The sequence below is a fragment of the Petaurus breviceps genome, unplaced genomic scaffold, assembly GCF_028583685.1.
Source record: "Petaurus breviceps papuanus isolate PSGF00001 unplaced genomic scaffold, PetGlider_PUasm1.0 98, whole genome shotgun sequence".
Classification (NCBI taxonomy): Eukaryota; Metazoa; Chordata; class Mammalia; order Diprotodontia; family Petauridae; genus Petaurus; species Petaurus breviceps.
The window spans coordinates 50,248,050-50,263,119 of NW_027187460.1; positions in this window are offsets into that span (position 1 = coordinate 50,248,050).

A 15,070-nucleotide genomic window follows, 5' to 3' on the forward strand; every position below is an offset into this window, starting at 1 on the left:
TTTGGATTCAGTCAAAGGGCCGCACTAGAGGACCTAGTGGGCCACTTGTGGGCTCAACGCTGCAGGTTGCCCACCCCTGTGCCTAAACTCTTCCCTTTTCCTAACTTATGGGATGCAGTAAGATGCAGGAAAGAAAACTGCTAAATTTGGAGTCAGATGGCATTTGTTCAAATCCTAGCTTTATCACTTATTTTCTATGTGGCCCAGGGCAAGTCTCCTATTTTAAGTTTCCTCATTGATAAAATGAGGACTAGATGGCATGTAGAATCACTTCTAGCTCTAGATCTATGGTTCTGTTAATCATCTTTTCTTTTGGGGATACCACCTTCCCTCCCACCACTCTGATTCATTACCCCAAAGTAATCCTTGACTCCTCACTCTCTTATCCCCCACATTCAATCAGTTTCCATTTCTTATCAGTCTCTTATAACTCTTTCCCCTTCTCTCTACTCCCAGGGTCACTACTGTGGCACCAATGCAATATTTACAGCACCAATGACCACAATAAAAACCGCGACTACAAATATCGCATTATGTTTGATTGCAAAATATACCTAACTCTCCATATAGAGGACAGAACTGAAACTTTATTTAGACACCAGAAAACAGAATCCCAAAACCAGTAAGCAGATTCTCTCATTGTACCAAAGATATTAAGAAGCCATAATAACACTGAGAGCCACAGCATCCTTTAGCCTTCCCACAAATCAATATTTGATCAATATTTACTTACAAACCTCTCTATCTCCTTGCCTGAGCACCTCTCTTTCCCACTGTCTTTTGGCTCTGATTCCCAGCTTTCGGTGGGCTCTTCTTCCCTTCAGCAAACTCCTCCCACCACAGGCTCCACCTGACTACATTCAGCCTATTTGGGGGCAGAGTTTATCTTCACCCGCAGAGAAGCCTCCTGTGGGCTCTGCTCCACCCTTCAGCAAATTCTCTCCATCACAGGCTCCATGTGATTATCTTCAGCCTATTGGGGGCAGAGTTTACTTTCAAAGCAGGGAAGGTCTTCAAATTCCCCCCTAGGTCTATGAAGAGGCAGGGAAGATCTTCAAATTCCCATTCCCTTTACAACTACCCTAGCTCAATCCTTTATTGTACATGCCCTAGAATATTGTTATGGCCTTCTTGCTTATTTCCCTCCCTCCAGTCTCTTGCTTCACCAATCCAAGTTCCTCATAACTGCCAAATTGAGATTCCTAAAGCACAGGTTTGACCATGTATGTCACTTCTCTGCTCAGGAAACTCCAGTACCTCCATATTTCTTTGAGGATAAAATGCAAACTCCTCTCTTTTACACTTCACAATCTGGCTCTAGGATTATTCTCCTGATACTAGGCAACTGGATAGCAGCACAGTGGATAGAGAGTTGGGCCCAGAGTAGAAAAGATATGAATTTAAATTCAGTCTCAGATACTTCCTAGTTAAGTGACCCTGGACAAGTCATTTAACCTCACTCTGCTTCAGTTTCCTCAACTGTAAAATGAAATATTTGTGGCACACAGCAGGCATTTAATAAATTCTTATTCTTACCCTTCCTACTTTTCAATTCAGCCCAACTGGCCTCCTTGCTGTTTTCTGTATATGATATTCCACAGATTTCACTTCTTCAACTCTGCCTCAGAATCCCTAGTTTCCAATCCAGGCTTAACTGAAGTACCACCCTCTATGGGAAGGAGATCTCTTCTGTTCTCCTCAGCTGTTAGTTCCCTTTCCCCAGACATCATTTTGTATAAATGTTATACTTACCTTTCTGTGTTCATCTTGCTTCCTCTTACCCCAAGATAATCTAAGCTCTGAACCAATGATATTTTGGGTTTTTTCTTTGTATCTTTAGCATCTAGTTTAATTCCTGACACATATTAAGCATTTACTAGAAGCTTATTGAACAAATAAGTGAATTAGTAAGATGCTGTCTAATTCACTACTCTGTTACATACCACATTGTGATTCCTGCAAAAGATGGGTTAGGTTGACTAGGAGACACTAGTCTTGAAGGCTAGTTAAAATGCCTACTTCTTCCTTACTAGGCACTGCAGTAGCCCTGCTGCCATCCCTAGTACTTAGTAGGTACCCTTCTTCCCAACCCAACCTAATTTCATTGTTAACAGTAACTATGAGTAGCATCCCTAAAATTCAACTCTGAGATACACCCCAAACTGATCTTCTCAGCCCCCAAGCCCCAGTGCTAACATGATTAACTCCCTCCCTCTTGAGAATCCTTTTTCCATTATGACCCTGTGAAAGGGGCTATGGCCTGCTTGAATATTCTTGGTGAAAGCAGCTTATTAGTTGTGGGGCATATATGTGTATATATTCTAATTAGTACCTTGGAGCTAGCTGTGACTTGCAAAATCTTATCTGCTACTCCTTTAATCTCTGTGATTCAAATCTGCCTTATGTATTAAGTGAACATTCCTTTGCTTGGCTATCCCTCCACATACTCTCTTCCCAATTCAGCTTGTTCCTAGCATTCGCTGTGCCTATCTAACTCTACCTTCATTTTCCACAGGTCACTCTGAAACCCTCTTCTCATTAACAAACACCTTCAGCCTGGATCTCTTTCATCTTCAGTGTTCATTCACTGAAGCTTAGCTTTGTCCTAGGGACACTCCATCTCTTGGTACCCTCTCCAAGGCTTCTTTAACATTCCCTGATACACAGGACTAGGAGGAAGAATTGGCAAATTCGTTGTTCAACAAGGCCTCTCACTCTCTCTACTTACCTCACTCAGCAATCACCTCCCTCCCTTTAAAGTCTACTCTATCCTATACAGATCCTTATTGCTGTCATCTTTTAGGCCTCCAACTTACTGTCCCTAATCCCCAATAAGTAAAGATTTAGATAATGTGCTTCTCTACCCCAGCCCTAAACTCCCTGGCAAACACATGATATAGAAATTTCCTTTAAACTTTACCCCACTTTCCATCTGATAATAATCTATGTTGAAAGTACATGAGGCTTAACTACATTCTTTAGAAAGTACAAAGTTGATTGGGAAGTAAAGAAACTCAGGGGAAGATTCTTGAAACTCAAAGCTCCCATCAAAACTCAGCTCAAGGGCAACCCTGCAATTCTCCCAATCATTTGTGTCCTATCTGCCTTGCAATCACATTTTTAATTTGGTATGTATCCTATATTTACCAATCTATGGACATGTTATATCCTCCTAGAAGAACATAAGCTTCTTAAAGTTTTCAGATTTGTATCGTCAGGGACTAACATGATACCTAACACAGGAAAAAGGCTGGTGATTGCTTGATTACTTGATTCCCATCTGCCTCTACATAGATTGTTGTAAACCAAAGGATGGAGTTATTTCGGTTACAAAATCTGCTGCTACTCAGAACCAAAGTACCAGGATAGCAACATTAAGCTGAAAATTCCACCTTCTTCAAGAGGCCTTTCCCACTCCTACACACTGCACTGCTAGTGCCTTCCTTTTGAGGTTATCTCCCATGTACATTGCAAAGATCTTGTATGTACTTGCATGTACTTAGTCATTTGCATACTGTCTCCCCCATTAAAATCTGAGTTCCTTCAGGGGAGGAAACTTATTTTTGTCTTTCTGTGTATACCCAGGGCTTACTACAATGCCTGGCACATAGTATCACTTAATAAATGATTATTGACTGATAGAAGACTCCATGACTTTTAGTGGAGTTTCTTGGTGTACTCATAACAAGCCTTCATACAGTGCCAGATACCATAGCTTACATCAATAGTATCAATGGACTAATTCTTGTCTAATTATTCCCCATCTGTCCATTAGACTGTGGTGCTAAGCCCACATTATTTCCCCTAGGCAGCAAGGAGTACCACTACTCATCACAGAAAAAAATCATACCTCCAATTTGCCCTGGCCTTTTAATATGGTTACACAACACCTCAATATAAAAATAGTCTCTGTCTTTTCTTCCTTATCTACATTTTTACTATGAGATAGTATTTAACAAGGGAAGGAAACAAACATTTGTCAAGGAAGCTCTATGTACCAAGCACTGTGCTAAGTGACTTGCAAATATTATTTTATCTGATTCTCACAAACTACCTTGGGAAGTAGGTGCTATTATTACTCCAATTTTAAAGCTGGGGAGACTGAGGCAGACAAAGGTTATATGACGTGCTCAGGGTTACACAGCTAGGATGTGTCTAAGGATAGATTTTAATTCCTCTTCCAACCTTCAGATTCAATACTCTATTCATTCTTGATCTTTTGTAAATTAATTATGTGGGGGGGAAAAAACCAAGACACTGCAAATAACTATCATACCTGGGAACTAGACAGGAATCATGTCAAAAAATCTTTTTTTTTTAAAGAAAAATCTTTTACAATGTACAAAGTCCTTCACTGGATTCTACCTCTTCTAAATTATGCAGTCATACTCCCAGGAAACCTTAATTGCCAACATAGGGAGACCAGTGAAGTTTGGGACTATGTAAAACATGGAGTCAGGGGAGTTGTTAAATATTCACAAAAAAGGTATGAATATTGATCCTGACAGCTTCACCTAACTTTATTTGCAAGATAATCTTGGGAGTGAGGCTCACAGACTTTATATGGCTACAGGAGGTTTTAATTGGAGGGAGGGGTTGGAAACCCTGAAATGGGTTTTGGAGGCAAAGGCTCATAATCAGGAATTAAACTTTTGTTACATAGAATTTTAAAACCACAGATCAGGTAGCTGTCTGGGCACATGGGCCCCAAATCAGTACCAGATAATGAGCAGTTAAAAGAATAGATCATCTTAGCCTAAGAAAGTATGCTAGATTTTTGTTACCTTTCTTCATGTTTGATGGCTTCTGAATTTAATAAACTGACCTTGACAGGGAGAGGTTTTCCAAACAATAATTCTCAGTAGACACAAATAGATCCCTGAAGACCAGAATATAGTAAAATAAGGTGACTCATCAATAACTAATCAGCAGAAATGCCCAGCAGAAACAACATGAAAGAACAAGGATGGTATATTGTCCAATTGATAGTGGAAATGCGACACTTAACTTGAAAGTGGCAGAGAAATAGAAAACTGTGTGGCAACATCACCAGAAGATACTGAGAGCTCTGAAATGTCTTGGGTGGGAATTGGTTTGGCCATATGTGGCCTCATAAATTTCCTATGTATATATCCTCTATGTGTGTTCTATGATTACACAAAGTCTTTTATCATGAACCCTTCCCCATAGGTTATATGGTTATCCTATTTGTGCATGGAGGGATCTTTTCTTGATGTAGTTTGATTAAATATCTTTTGACAAATGTCTTTGAACCAATGTGGTCTCTGGCAGGTTCATAAAATGAAACACATCAGTGGTGATTGTTGAGCTATGGTTTTGAGTTGGTGCCAGCCTACAAAATTAATGTTTTTTAAAAGAGGCATGTTTCCTGTCCAGATGCCAAGCATGACAGGTTCATCTTTTCTCCCGTTTTTTTCTTCCATGTAATTCAAAATCATGTGAGTGGAGCTGCTTCTCATCCAATCTTCCTTTGTTAAACACAATCAAATAAAGCAATCAAACAATCAGTGTGAATTTTGGTAATAACAGCTTGCATTTACATAGCACTTTAAGGTTTGCAAAGCACTTTATATATATTATCTTATTGGCTTCTTACAATATCCCATGTTATAGATAAAGAAACTTAGGCCCAGAGAGGTGCTGTGCTTGCCCAGTGTCATACAGTTAGTAAGTGTTAAAGACAGAATTTGAACTCAGGTCTTCTTCACACTAAGCTCCTAACTCTATCCACTGAGTTACCTAGCTGCCTAAAACAGAAGAGGGAGTAGGCGACTAGAAACCAGAAGTATGCAGAAGTGTGTTTGATTGAACTCATCTTGACCTTACCTAACTCCCTAACTAGATGGACTATCCTAGAGATTGGAGGTAAAAATAAAATTGACCTTGCATTCTACCAAGGTGATACAATATATATTTGGTCATGGAGGGATGCTTTGGTCTAGGGCAAGAGTGGGGAACCTGCTTCCTTGAGGCCACATGTGACCCTCTAGGTCCTCAAGGGTGGTCCTTTGAATCCAAATTTTACAGAAGGGATTCAGTCAAAGGGCCATACTTGAGGACCTACAGGGCCACATGGGGCCTGAAGGCTGAAGATTCCCCACTCCTGGTCTATGGAGTCACAGGTATTGTAAGTGGAACCATAGAGAAGTAGCTTATCATGCTCTTCCCAGTAGCAATGCTAATATTGATTTGATTATTATTCCCTAGATAAAAGATAGAAAGGATTGTGGATGAGGAGTGCTTGTGTTACCAGTGCAGATGGAGAAATGATTGGTCTCTGGTGTTCTGGTAGATGGTTGGATGGGATGAAGTAGTTAGCAAGTACATTGAGATGAGGTTAATACTAACTCTCAAATTCAGATCATCTCTACTCTAGAGTGAGTCCCAAAGATGAATGGGTTAATTTTTTCTGAGATGGGGATAGGGGTGTAGAAGCACAGTAGCAGGTATCCAAGTACAAGGCTTTTTAAGTATAGTTAGAACACTTTGGGGGAAGTCTCTGGGCTGTCTCCATCACAGTGCCATAATCCTGTAACCTGGATGACTGATGACTCACACTGGCCTCCCCAGTTCCATGGGTTCCCTGATATCTTGTCCTTTCTGTGCCTCAGTTCTGATCTACTGGGGATAGTAGATCAGTTAGTTCTCCCTTCAGTTGCCTCCAATCTATCATTAGTCCTCCCCAACAGATCAGTTAGTTCTGCTAAATCCTAGGGTTTCACATGCTAATTGATCCTTGAGATCAGCACTTCTGATCCTGAACATCTTGATCAACAGTACCCTCTCCTAGCCTGAAATAATATGAAGCCACAGAAATCCATGGATGTATTCAATTAACAGCAGTTTCCCCTGTCTTTACATATCAAATGGATTCAAGGATTATTACTAATTCAGAATCACACAATGCCAAATTTGGAGAGGGCCAAAGAGGCTATTTAGACCAATCCATACCTGAGAGAGGAGTCCCTCCCACATCTTTAAAAAGTCATTATTCATCCTTTGCTTGAAGACTACAGTTAATGTCAACCTTCCACACCTCCCACCCACCCCCACCCCCATGGCAGCTTATGACACTTGTAGATAACTCTAATTTTTAGAAAGGTTTTCCTTATATCATATATTATATTATATATAAATTTGCTCTTGGCTACTTCCGCTGATTGTTCCTACTTCTATTTATTCAATCCACTTCAAGAATAACAAATTTAATCCCTTTTCCAAGTGACATTCCTTAATAGCCTTTAAGATAGCTAATGTCCTCCACTTGTCTTTTCTTTTCCAGATTAAATCTCCCAAGTTCCTTAGGCTAATATTCATATGGTAGCCCTGCATCATCTTAATTGCCTTTCTCAGCACTCTCTCCAAGTTATCAACATGCTTCTTAGAAACTGGTGCCCAGAAGCAAACACAGCCACTCCAGACAAGATTTGGCCAAAGCTATGGCCCTTTCTGGGTGCACTTTAGTATTCCATTAGCTTTAGCCTGTGATGTCACACTGATAATTCATTTTAAGTTTATAGTCCTTTAAAATCCCTAGATATTTTTTTCTGAAGAACAATCATCTAGACCAGAATGTTACAGAACAAATCACCTTAAAAAAAGGATTTGTTCTGTAAAATGGACTCAGTAAAAAGGTCTCATCCAAAGACCTAGAAGGCCACATATGGGTGGTTCTCCACCCCTGGATCTAGATACATATCCCATAACTTATACTATCAAGTTGATTTTTTTGAAAGCCAGTTTGACCAGGTATTTATTATTAAATTTCATCTCACCAAATCAAATGATCATGAGGCAGTATTTGTAAAAAGCTTAGCACAGCATAGGTGCTCAATAAACACTTGTTCCCTTTCCTCTTCCCTTCCTTTTTTTCCTTATATTACTAAGACCAGCATTCTAACCTGTTGATATCTGAGGGTAAGTTCTTTGTGAGATCTGATTCTGTCATTCAGTTCAATACAACATACATTTATCAAGTACTTACTATGAGTACGATACTATGTTAGGCACTGGAGATACAAACAGGGAGTCCCTAGCTTCAGGGAACTTACATTTTACTGGAGGGATGAGAGACACAAAAATAAGCAGATACAATGTTACCAATGATTCCACAATAGCAGCATAAGTACTTGCTCCTGTCCATGATGGAGGATTTAGTCCCTGCTATACATATCTTTTCTTTTTTTTTTCCCCACAGAAGCCAAAGGAAGAGAGAATTTGAGATATGATTGACAGTAGCAAAAACTGCTGAGAAGTTATATAGACTGAGAATTTAGATAAAGTAATTGGATTTAGCAGTTAAGAGATTGCTGTTAACACTGCATGAAGCCATTTCAGTCTAAGAGTGGAATAGGTAACCATATCACTAGAGGTTGAGAAGTGATAAATGGAAGTATTAAGTGTAAATAGACAGCCCTTTCTCAGATTGTGGTGGTGAAAGGGAGAAGAGTTACATGACAATAACCTAAGGAGAAGGGATTTCTCTTCCTTACTGCCTAGAGGAAAGATGAAAAGAATGGGAGAATACATGTACGGCTTTTGGTATATAGATTAGGGGATGAGAGAATTTATAATGAATAGCCTTTTTCTCAGTAAAGAATGACCTCAGGGATGGCTAGGTGGTACAGTGAATAGATCACCAGCCCTGTAGTCAGGAGGACCTGAGTTCAAATCCGGCCTCAGACACTTAATGCAAAAAACTAGGCCATGTGACCTTGGGCAAGTCACTTAACCCCAATTCAAAAAAAAAATGAATGACCTGAAGTCCTTTACTAAGAGGGAGAAGGTGAACGCAACATACAGGGTTTGAGGGAAGAAATGTTTGAAACAGCAGCCATGAAGAGTGAGACAGTCAAGCACTGAGGAATAATAATATTAAAAATTGCTATTCAAAAATGGGAGTCCAGTTGAGATTAGATAACATAAATTTGCATTGGACCCAATCTCCACAGTTACATAACTTTTTCCTCCAGCATACTAGTAGGAAAGAGAAAGCCAAACATTAAGGGTATTCAAGGGATGAAAATTTGTAGAGTTTGACAGACATGAGAATAAGGGGGCAAAGTGTTCAAAGATAGAAAAGGAGTATACGATTGAATTGGGTCCCACCTGAGAAGGAAGAAAAGTGAGGCCAGAGGACTGGTGACTGAATGTGAGAACAGGGAGCAGAGACACTGTAAATCACAATAAAGATGTGGAATAGTATAGTACTCCCTCCAAGTACTTGCCAGTCAAATTGGTGTGTTAGGTCCTCAAAAGTGGCTAACTACATCCCCTGTTAGGGTTCTAGAGGTAACCCTGAAGGAATGAATTTTCCAGTACTTTTGCTCATGAGCCCCAACAATGTGCTTCCCATTGATTATCAGTTAGACTTAATTAGGTTATTGTCCTTAGGTTATTGTCAGGTAACTCTTCTCCCTTTCACCACCACAATCTGAGAAAGGACTTCTATCTACACTTAATACTTCCATTTCTTCACTTCTCACTCACTTCTCAATCTCTAGTAATATGGTTACCTATTCCGCTCATAGACTGAAATGGCTTTATGCAGTGTTACCAACAATCTCTTAACTGCTAAATCCAATTACTTTATCTAAATTTTTAGCAGTTTATGTAACTTCTCAGGAGTTTTTGCTACTGTCAATCATACCTCAAATTCTCTCTTCCCTTGGCTTCTGTGGGGAAAAAAAAAAGAAAAGATATGTACAGCAGGGACTAAATCCTCCATCACTGACAGAAAGGATATCTGCTAAGCAAGTATAACATGAGCGATTGTTGTAACAGTCCTCACAAACTGGAGATACACTCTCCCTTTTCACACGCAAGTTCCTGGGCTCAAATTTCTGGGGAAAAGGGGAGAAACACATGTAGGGAACCAACAGACAAACAGTTTAACTCACAGATCATTTTCTTCCTTCTTAGTCCTCATGAAGTTCTCTTTAAGAGTCACTCTCTCTTCTGTTCCAAGGATTGTGCCTGTGTAGAACCCATAGCCTGTAGTTCTCTTTCCCAAATAATCATACTATATGAAGCTGCCATCTCTTATGTCTAGTTTTTCTCAGTTCCCAACACAGATGCTGCCAGGAGCCAGAGTCTACTCTGAGGATACTGGTACCTACCAATAGGAACTGCAGTTCTTATAACCCTTTTAAGGGAACCTTTTAAGGTTATGACCTTCAGAAGTTATTTCCTTTCCTCCAGCCCTCCTACAAAAGAAATCCCTTTTTAGGAGTCCTTCATGCTGGATTTGAGCATGACCATGTCTCCAAACTATCTTTCTGGTTTTTCTGGTTGATAGTGCAAATCACTGGTTGATTCTTTCACATTATATGCTTAGTTGGGGAGGAGGGAGGAAGTGGGGAGTACTCCATTTTTTAAAAAAATTAAGGACTTGTTCATATCCAGTTCAGACTTTTGATTGGTTCAATCTAGATGCTATCAATTCTCTGATTAATGGCGTCAGGATGGAAACCCAATCTTACAAAAAGTATAGGACTAAGGTAGAGGGAAAGATGAAAGAGTGGAGGTTATTATGATCAGGGAAAGGAATTTCAGAAATCTGGACCCAAGAGTACTGAATTTGAGGTTAGATGACTTAGATTCAAATTTTAGCTCTACTTGCTACCTGTGTGACCTTGAGACAAAAAGCCCTGAATCTCAATTTACCAGGTGACCTCTAAGTTACCTTTCAGTTTTATGAGTGATGGTCAGCTCAATGCTATAACTATCTCTATGGGACTGACTAAAGTGGAGTGAAGATATAGGTTTGGGAATTGGCTTTGATGAATTGGGAAGTAGGGTAGTTCAAGGGAACACCAATATTAATACTGAACTTGAAAAGGAAAGAATGAGCTGGAGGCTAAAATGCAACTCTGACAAGGCTCTCAACCATCAAAGACTAATGGAATGAAGCTTAAAATTAGAGTGGTTGTTAAGTAGTGGTTGCAAAGATGGTGTAGAAGTGGCAGTGAATAACAGGGACCATGCATATTCATCATCCTAGCCCAGTATATCAGGGAGTAAAAGAGCAGAAATCAGTACTGGTAAAAGTACCTATGTGTTCAGTATCTTCCAGAGAAAGCCAGATATCTGTTAATGCAAATATGTGTGTATATTTAAATAAAATACACATACACACACTCATATACATGTATGTATGTATGCATGCATAATCAAATGAAAAAAATCCAGAATGCCATATTGAAGGAGAGTGGATGTTTATAACAAGAGAGTAATTCATTCCAGAGGATAAAGTAGAATGGGAATTCAATGGAAGACAGGAATTATAGAACAGTAGGGCCATAGTTGATAGGGATGAGAGTAAGGAAGAGGTAGCAAGGGGAAAAGGATTTTTGTAGGTTTAAGGGGAGCAGTATCTAAGTATTTGGCCATCACAATATGGGGGAAACCAAATGATTAGAATCTCTACCCTTCAGGGTATTGTGGTGACTGAGCAAGAAGTGTCTGATTGGGTAGTTATTTCCTCACAAGGTTGCCAACATTTCTGTCCCAACAATCAATCCCTAATGATTGGTGAGAATCAAATTGGCAACTAAAAATTCCATCATTCTTTTTTTTAAATTTATTTATTTTATTCTTAACTTAAATAAAACAAGCGTTTCCATAACATAGTAGAATAGGAAGAAAAAATATTTGATTGCACATGAAATTGCAAATCTATTATGTACTACTTGCTATTCCTTTTAAATGTATAATAAAGTTATGATGTAACTTTCTCTTTTTTTTCTTCCCCTCTCCCCCATGGCTACCATTAGATACAACTATGTGTGTATGTGTGTGTGTGTGTGTGTGTGTGTGTAAAATTATTTTTACATACTTCTATTTATCTGATCTTTCTCTGGATGCAAATAATGTCTTCCTTCAGAGGTCCTTTGTAGTTAATTTGTATATTTATAATCATCAAAATGACTTAGTCCAGGGGTGGGGAATAAATAATACCTTAATAAAAGGATTCGTTCTGTCAAAGGGCACCACCTGAGGGCCTCCAGGCCACAAGTCTCCCACCCCTGACTTAGTCTCTCGAATTTGTTCTTAAAGCAATATCGTTCTTACTGTACACTCTCCCCCCCCCCCATCTTCTAAAGGATGAAAAAGGCAAACAATCACTCATTTTCTATCAATACAGTGAACTCTATCACCCTAAGAAGAGCTGCCCCTCTTTATTGGTAGTATTGTCCAATCAAACATGAACTATCCCAATTCTCTCAATGAGAAATGATATCTAAAACTGATCATCTACAAAGAATGAAGGCTACTTCTTAAAGATCAATTCATAATGACAAAAAAAGAAATCCTGAATAATGATGAAGATGCTTAAAAAATAAAGGGAACAGCACTGCTGAGTTGCTGCTGGAAGGACCATTATAGTCATCCTGATGCCATATTACAAGGACAATTCTTGTAACTGTTACCCCAACATACAATACCTTTTCCCACAGAAAAGGGGGAGAGGGAACTATCAACTCATATCCTTGCTATAATTTGTGAGAAAGATTTTCACTGCTAGACTAAGTCCGATTGTGAAGAATCAAATTGTGACCCTACAGGATTTATCATCCTCCTTTTAGTTACACTTCAATTTCCTGCTTGCAAACAATACAAGGACTTGGCTTAAAAAAAAAAAGATAGACAAGGAAATATAAACACACCTCATAAGATGATTTCCTGACTGCCTTCCTCGGGGAGTTGGCATTCAAGCCCACATATAACAACACTGTGGGATATGGGAAAGCAAACTCCAATTCACCACAGCCAACCACTGCAAAATCATTTGAACTTCACCTAGTCTGTATTTTCCTACTCTCTAACACCCTACTATGATTCCTGGAGACTGATCTTTTGCTCACTCAATCTTTGGCAGTCTGGCTTCTCTACCACTCAAAACTGTGCTCTTGAAAGTCACCAATGTCTTACTAAATCATCACATCTTTTTGACCTCTTTGTAACAGATGATATTGCTTACCACCCCTTCCTTCTGGTCATTCTCTCTTGTTTTGGATTCTGCTCCCATATTTCTCCTCTTAAGTATCTTACCACACCTCTATTTCCTTTGCTGGCCCCCTGTCTTTTCCCCTTACCCCTTAAGGTAGGTGTTTTAAAAATTCTGTCTTTGGTTTTCTTCTCTCCTCTGTTTTCTTTCACAGCAATCTTCTTCACTCCCACAGCTTTGGCTTTCATATATATGCATCTGTATCTTAACCAATAACCTTTCTATCAAGCTCCTGACCCTCAACTTCAAATTCCTGTTGATTGTTTCTACTTGGATGTACTACACGACCTCAGACTCTCAGACTCAACAACTTGTCCTAAACTGAATTTATTTTTTCCTCCAGACGTGCTCTTCTGTCTAATCATACTATCTCTCTCTGTGATACCGCCACCATTCATTTGGTTTCCTGTGTTTAAAAACAAAACAAAAAAACAATTTAGCATTTATCTTATATTCTGCTCTCCCTCACACCTCTTAGGCCCACATATGACACCACCTTGGGAGATGAGAAATCAAATCTCCATTCATCACAATATAGGCATAGCAAACTCATCTGAGCCTGGCCAGTTATCTACTTTGCTATTTTCTTCCACATCATACCATACTTCCTGAAAAGGATGGGCATGTTAACAAGTCCTATGAGATTCTGCCTGTACCATATCTCTTTTTTTCCTGAAACTTAAAAACACAATAAGAAAAGAAACCTATTACAAACTTAAATACAAAAGAATAAAAGTATGTCAAGTGCACAGCAAAATGTAATAGATGATTCAAAATATATAGCAATACATTTCCATTTCAAGAAAGCCTATATAATAAATACTATGCATTATGTTGAGAGATGTCCATCTTTTCTTTGCCTCCTTGTTAGTTTTGTTTTCTGCTGTGCACTTTTTACTTTGTTATTTTTCCCCTTCTTCCCCCTCCCCCAAAGCTATAATTAAGCACAAATATATTTTATATAGATATACATATACCTATATACACATACATAATATATACATACATACATACATAGACATATGCTTTTCCTAACAAATTCTACTTGTACAGCATCTCTTGCGTTCATCTACTCATCACTGTTCCCGCTAGCACCACCCTAGTAAGGTCCTTATGTTCAGCCACCTAGACTATTGCAATAGATTCCATAAAAAAAAGTCTTTCTGACTGGACTTCCTTCCTGCTCCAAAGCATCCTTTACATTGAGACCAGATCTAACATTCTTAAATATAAAGTTATTTTGCGTATTTTCTAGTGTTGTGGTGTAATGGTAATATAATTTTGAATTTGAAGATCCCTTTGTGTTGGCAAAAGTAGCAGGTACTTAACACTTAGTAACTGATAAAGCCTCTGTTGGGGAAACAGAAGGTATGAACTCCTGTCTCCTGTTACTGATATAACAGGAAGGGGTTGGATGAAACAGGCTGTGTATATAAGGAAAAACCCCAGAGAAGCACAGTCAGAATTTCCTTGAGACTGGGATCTGGTGGCAGAACAGCTATAGAAGAATGGAGAACTGAGTCTTGAAAACTTGTGGTGGTGGAGCTTCTTCTGAACAGGAGCCCAGAGCCTGCAGCCAGGAGGCCAGGAGGCCAGGAGCCCAGGTGACTGAAGCATGATTGGGATGCTGAGACTTTGTTTCCAGCTTGGTTTAGCCTTGAATTCCCTGGAGTGGAAATGGTGAGGGATCTGACATGGACCAGACTCTGTGAACTTCAATGTGGAGCAGGACCTGCCCAGAGAGCTGGTCAAGGAACTGGGAGCTGTCTACCATTGAACCCATGTGACAGTCTGGTGAATCCAGGTAGAATCTGGGACCATGGAAAGGGGATCCAGGGAATCTAAGAAAAGGCCCCAAGTCAAGATGAAAAGACCTCTCCTTGGTTACTGAGTAATTAAAATTATAGTTTACTAGTGATCTAAGGGGTGGAGGGTTTTGTGTATGATGCTTAGTAAGACTTTGGCTATTGTACTTTGAGATATGTTACTGATAAGTGAGTGATTGAGTTAATCAAGACTTTGCCCCAAGAGTGGAAGACT